We start from the raw sequence: 7,587 nt of genomic DNA on the forward strand, positions 1-7,587 counted from the left end.
TCATAAAGCATAGAGCATGGACTTGTCAATTAAGAACTATCAAATCATGGGACATGAATCTTATTACGCTAGGCATTTTATCAAACACTTTTCATGCATTATTTTGGATTAAGTGTTTTCATGAATCTATAATGCCCCAAAATCGGGTCCCGAGACGTCACATAGTGCTTAGGGTCACAAGTGATCCCAAGTTAACCCTTCTACTGGCATAACTCATAAGCAATTGAATAAAAATACAAATCCATACAAATCAACAGAAATTACCTCTTTTCTGAATGTGATAGATACAAAAATGGAATTTTACAGGATTACAATTCTGCCTTTACAACCAGAATTGAAACAAAATACATCAACTTCTACTGACTGTCTATGAAGCCTCTACTAGTACTGACTGTAGGTAGCCGGGTCATGACTCCCGACTACCCCAACTCAATACGACTGAATAAAGAAAATACAACACTATAAACTATGCATAACTAACCCAAGCCCTTGAATCAAAAGGACTCATCACCTGCTGACTGGATACCACGAACTGACTGGATTCGAAGGTGCAACTATACCTTGTACCTACATTCTGAGAAAATGTAGCCCATATACGAATATGTGGGTCAGTACCATGGAAAAATACCGAGCATATGGGGGTGTATGCAATTGTATAAACATCATTATCATAAATATTTTTTAGAAATATTCAGGATGTATGAAAGACTCACATAGCCCAAAGAAAATAATCATCATCATTAGAGGATGAAATAAGTATAATAACACATGTGAGTCATCATATAATTTGTCAATCACTTTCAGTTCATCAAGAATATCAATTCACATAATGTAAACATCATTTAAATCTTTCGAAAGAATAACTTTCACAATTCCACTTTCAAATCACTTCACCGTTCACCATAGACACAAGGAAACACACACACACTTTGGGAGATCCTATAACCGACATAAACCATGTGAGCTACATGGAGTCCAATGTACAACCCACATTGGGGAGAGCCATCCTATCCTTGCCATCAGAGTAGGACTTCCAATATCAATCCAAAAACACTAGCGATCACTATATAAATCAGCCTCAGGATCACATCCTATGGGGGCACGTAGTTTTAGGGAAGTAAGATCACTTTGTACCTTCCACTCGGTGTTAAAGATTACTCTCGGATATAGCTCAAAAATTTAAATCAGTATCAGGCTCACATTAAAGAAAATCCACAATAAACGCTTCAACAATTTTTATCGGGAGCCAATTTACTACCCCTTTATCATAATCAATAAAAACGTGGATTTCTTTCACAGTCGAGTTTAAAATAACTCATTCACGACTAAAAGGTCAAATCATTCAAAACATCTCAAATATTCAACATCAATGTGCTTATAACACACATTTTCTCAAGAACACAATTTCAAATGGGGTTCACGACCCAAATATTAAAATCATGATAAATATCGTTCAAGATTCATGCTTTATATCACCATACATGTAAATTCATCTTTCAAAATCATAAACATCAAGATTTCATAATAATCATCATAAGATATGGGTTCATGCTTTAAATTCATAAAAATCAAATAAAAATCATGCCTTTGTAAAGAAAATTACTTTTGGGCAGAAGAACGAAAGAGAGTTCTTGTTGAAAACCCCCACATACCTTGAATGATGAACTTTAGATTGACACTCATTTTTGGGATGTTAATTTTGCGTTTGAATGATGGTTCTTGGAGTTTTTGAACTAGCAACTTGAAATCTTGAATAAATTTGCAGAATTAATGGTGAACTTTGGAGGTTCTTAAAGTTGGATATAGGAGTTTAGGATTTTCTTTTTGAGGGAATTTGATGAAATATAACATATAATGCTTCTAATAAGCTTTAATATAGGGTTTGGATGGATTTTGGGTGAGGAGGAATGACCAATATGCCCCTAAAAATTAAATAATTCTCGCATATGTCCTTTGGTGGACTGTTTTGATAGTCTGAAGTAGATCAACCATAACATTTTACTCCAATATCCAAATTGGATAAAACCAATTTCATTAGAAAGAGAACTCTCATATCTTTCTGTTGATATATAGTATCTCACCCAGATCATTGTGTACGAGGAGTTATGATCATTTGAAATTGACCCAAAAATTCACTTTTGATAGGTTGAAGTAGATCGACCATAACTTTTTGCTACGATAGACAAATTGGATAAAACCAATTTCATTAGAAAGAGGACTCACAGAGATTTCCGTTGATATATTATAGATCACCCAGATAATTATGTACAAGGAGTTATGATCGTTTAAAGTTGGAGCAAAAATACACTATGCCTCAGTATTTTTTTTCCTGCATGTTTTACTGTTCACTACTATTCACGGTTTGATCGAAATGTTCATAACTCGTCGCTCGGGTGTCTGTTTTGGATGATCCACATATATTTGGAAATCTTATTCGATACTATATGCAATGGTGGGTCATAATCTAATACATTCCATACGAAAAATTTATGATTCATTCTAGAAGATAGAACCTAACACGTTTACGCACAAAATTTCAACGAAAAATTTCCCGGGGTATTACATCATCTCCCCCTTGGAAACATTCATCCTTGAATGTCGATGAACAAGTACAGAATACCATGGAAATGATGACAAAAGGCTGGGATAACGAAGTCAATCCACTTACTTCACTCCAAACTTTCGAATACTTCATAGAACATGCAATTCATAATGAGAATGGTCACATAGTTGGATCTTAAACAAAGGAGACTGATTTTAAGGAATCGATATCTTTGGTTTATTCAGAGACTGAGAATCAAAGGTCTCGAAGGGGATCTAGTCAAAAGAAGGAACACTTGCGCCCAAAAGAAATGTCCTTCAACATTCCCTCCAAAAGATTCAAATGACATTGTTCAGGGAGAAAATGAACCATAATTTGATACAATCCTATCGTATGGGAACAAGGACCCATATGGCATAAATTAAGATAGGAATTTCTAGGTCTTGGGAAACATAACTCCCTGCTTCCAAACTTAGCAACACTTCCCAACTACTCCCTCGACTATGTTCAAGCCTAACTCCAAGTACTCATGAGATACGCCACATAACACTATAATATTAATCTATATCATGAACCTCAATACACACTGAGCCTTATAACTCCTCACTTCAAACATAACTCTTATTGCTACTCCAACAACCACATACAATCTTATACTGGGGATCCGCTAACTTGCGGTGCATTCTTTTAGATATACAACCATAACATTCAAGCCTATACTCATAACCACATAAGCACTTCGGACATGCACCTCTAAACGAACACTCATAAAGCATCTTCCTCGCTTTCTCTAAGATTCCATCAACTACATCATTCACACATACTGGTCAATTCTTTAAACGGCACACATAACATTTTCTCAACCAATTAAACTATACACAAAAACTCTGTATTACTATTCCTACAACCTCATAGAAGTGCATAAAACCAACGGACAACAATCTTTCCAAATAAACATTTAAAACTTCAACTAACCACGGCATGTATCAAGGACTTAGCCTTAATCTAACTTCACTTCACCACCGTGAGCACACCACCTTCTATCATAGATAAGGAAGTATCTTCTCTCCCTTCTAGACAACTGCTCACCACCATTAGCTTGACTTAATGAAAAGGTCAAAAAATTTTAAAACATGAAGACCTGAAACATGAAGGGATAATGTAAATAAATTGACTGTCTCTATTGAGGCCTTAGGAATAAAATATCAAATAGAATGGGTTCATTAAGGTATCAACACTGAAGACACCCATAACGAAAACTGAATCTCACTGATCAATAAGAGTATTGCCTGAGTATTGAACTGAACATACTGTAAAACTTGAGTATATGAGTCATGGGCGGCATGCCCTGAATTTAGAGCTCATAACTTATGGAATGTGATTCCAACTGCTAGAAGAACTGAAATTTCTCATTTTTGGAAACTAGGAGAGTATGTCATTCTCCATCACGTGTATGAACATGAATTAAGATCAGGGAACTGAAATGTAAAGCATGAGTAGGTTTTGGGGCAGCTGAAAATAGTGAAATAACATTGGGTCAAGCACCGATCTTTTTCACAGCAAATTTATAACTTACTGGTACTTCTACTAAAATGTAAAAGCTTGACTTGACTACTTGTTCTATCATCTCCCCCTTAGCTTTAAGCCACCACTCAAATTCTCAAATGCTTACTAATTTCAAATCTCCATGAACATCTCTGTCGCCGGAATGTACACCATCTAGTGCTTCAACTCTTATTTCTATTAGCTCAACTTGAATACTTTCTAACTTTTTAATAGACCATGCTACTTCTGTCTTCTCCCTCTAATACCATGCCTATGAACTTAAGTTTCTAAACCATAAGAATCAAAATCACACTTAAGAGGCTCAACATTTCCAATCATATGCCTCGCCTTAACTTAGCCATCAAAACATCATCCTTCGTCTAACTAGTATTTATCCATCTAACAATCCCATGGCACGACTCACTACACCACATACATTAATCCTCGAAATTAAAGCAGTCCCATAATATCTTGGGTGAACTTTCTCATCATAATATAATATTAAACTTAATTACAAGTCAACTACACTTAAACTCTTATGTACACTATTCAACCCTATTAGGTCACTTCCGGAAACTAATACCATTAATCCGAAAACCGTCACATTCCACTTCATGATCACCAATCTTTCAAACTTAAGGTCTCACACTTCACATAATTTACAACTCCATCTCACGCATAACTCCCACGTGAAGATTATAAAATAACACATCCATGAACACTAGCCCACTTAAACTTTATAACAATAATAATTGGTCCTAATCATATAACCTATCTTATTCACAATCCATTGACACATCCTTCTTTCACCCGTCACTAGTATCTATCCTTCATACATAACTTAACATAGTTCATAGCTCTCTACGTCTTAACTAAACTTCCTCTTGCAATCTGGAGAGTGCCTAGATTAACAACACTTACCCACCGAGTACTTCCATCACTAACCTATACTCTCTTTCATACAAATACCGTCAACACCCGTTTCATACCTCGAACAAACTATATCACTTTCTATTAACCCAATTGCATGCAAAAAGGGATTTCGCTATACTTATGCTCAACAAATCACACTTACCATCCTTCTTACTACTACACCTCCACATCCCACATTTTCAGCCAGCACAAGGAACAAGATGAACTACAAGTTGCTAGTGGATCAAAATAGGCCTCACACGGCTTCACTAGACTTTGGTTTTGTGTTTTGATCAAGAAAGTTATATGAATAACAAAGTAACTATGCTGGTGAATCGAAATAGACCCCACACGACTTCACTAGACTTTGGTTTGTATTTTGAACAAGAAAATAAGATGAATAACAAAGAAACTATGCTAGTGAATCGAAAGAGCCCCATACGGCTTCACTAGACTTTGATTTTTCACAAACATAATGATAACAAGATTACATAATACAAGAGATAGAAACTTGACACACAACATTCAATGATCTAAGAATGCACCTTACTCTATCTTAATTAAATAACTCATAAGAATGAGGGCATAACTTTCAACTTAAGGAACTTAACACACTAGAGAGCTCCTCTCAAGCCCTTTGTGTAACTTTTGAAATTTCTTCTAGAAAATATAGAAGCATTACCTGGGGAAGAACTAGATCTTACGAATCATGTTACCTCAAAAATAATACATAGATGGAGAAGTATAGATTAACATTGTAGATTCTAAGGAGGAATCTGAAAGCACATCTAGCCTAGGCTTAGTTCACGACTTTTATGAACATGAATAAAGTACTTCAATCTTTGGAACTTAAAAAGCACTGAAAGGATACTTTCTAGCTCTCTTACAATCCCATAACTATCTATGGAGAATTAAGCTTAACTGTTTCTGATACCTTAAAAATGAGGCAGAGTTGGCCGGAATAGAGTAAGATGAGAATCAATATAAGCTTCTTGGAGAAACTTTTTATAGCACGATCTTAGACTTGAAAGAAGGGAAACATTTCCTAAATGCCCTGTAGCCTCTCGAAGAAAAGTACAAACGTCTCCGTACCGTTTCGTAAGAATCTACTAGACACAACTTCATAGACACCCTAGGACACTTAAACTCTGTGCTCTGATACCAAGTTTGTAACGCCCCAAAATCGGGTCCCGAGATGTCACACGGTGCTTAGGGTCACAAGTGACCCCAAGCTAACCCTTCTACTGGCATAACTCATAAGCAATTGAATAAAAATACAAATCCATACAAATCAATAGAAATTAACTCTTTTCTAAATCTGATTGATACAAAACTAGAATTTTACAGGATTACAATTCTTTCTTTACAACCAGAATTGAAACAAAATATATCAACTTCTACTGACTGTCTATGAAGCCTCTACTAGTACTGACTGTAGGTAGCCGGGTCAAGACTCCTGACTACCCCAACTCAATACGACTGAATAAAGAAAATACAACACTATAAACTATGCATAACTAACCTAAGCCCTTGAATCAAAAGGACTCATCACCTGCTGACTGGATACCACGAACTGACTGGATCCGAAGGTGCAACTATACCTTGTACCTGTAGTTCGAGAAAATGTATCCCATATACGAATATGTGGGTTAGTACCATGGAAAAATACCGAGCATATGAGGGTGTATGCAGTTGTATAAACATCATCATCATAAATATTTTTTAAAAATATACAGGATGTATGAAAGACTCACATAGCCCGAAGAAAATGATCATAATCATAAGAGGATGAAATAAGTATAATAACAAATGTGAGTCATCATATAATTTGTCAATCACTTTCAGTTCATCAAGAATATCAATTCTCATAATGTAAATATCATTTAAATCTTTTGAAAGAATAAATTTCACAATTCCACTTTCAAATCACTTCACCGTGCACCATAGACATAAGGAAACACACACACACTTTGGGAGATCCTATAACTGACATAAACCATGTGAGCTACATGGAGTCCAACGTACAACCCACGTTGGGGAGATCCGTCCTATCCTTGCCATCGGAGTAGGACTTCCAATATCAATCCAAAAATACTAGTGATCACTATATAAATCAGCCTCAGACTTACATCCTATGGGGGCACGTAGTTCTAGGGAAGTAAGGTCACTTTATACCTCCCACTCGGTGCTAAAGATTACTCCCGGACTTAGCTCAGAAATTTAAATCAGCCTCAGGCTCACATTAAAAAAAATCCACAATAAATACTTCAACAATTTTCATCAGGAGCCAATTTACTACCTCTTTATCATAATCAATAAAAACGTGGATTTCTTTCATAATCGAATTCAAAATAACTGTCACGCCCCAAAATCCCATCGGGCCGGACTGGCACCCGAAGCCGAGAAGGCCCGGGAGAACCCGTTCAAATACTTGTACTTTCACTTACATGTCACCAAAAATTTGGACAGCACTTCGTTGCATATAGAAGGGTCTAATTACCTGTATCAGCACAACACACACAAATATAAATATATATAATACTTGGCCGTCGGGGCCACCACATATACAAATATAACATCACTATATC

Source organism: Capsicum annuum, chromosome 10 (assembly GCF_002878395.1).
Source record: "Capsicum annuum cultivar UCD-10X-F1 chromosome 10, UCD10Xv1.1, whole genome shotgun sequence".
In the NCBI taxonomy this organism is placed as follows: Eukaryota; Viridiplantae; Streptophyta; class Magnoliopsida; order Solanales; family Solanaceae; genus Capsicum; species Capsicum annuum.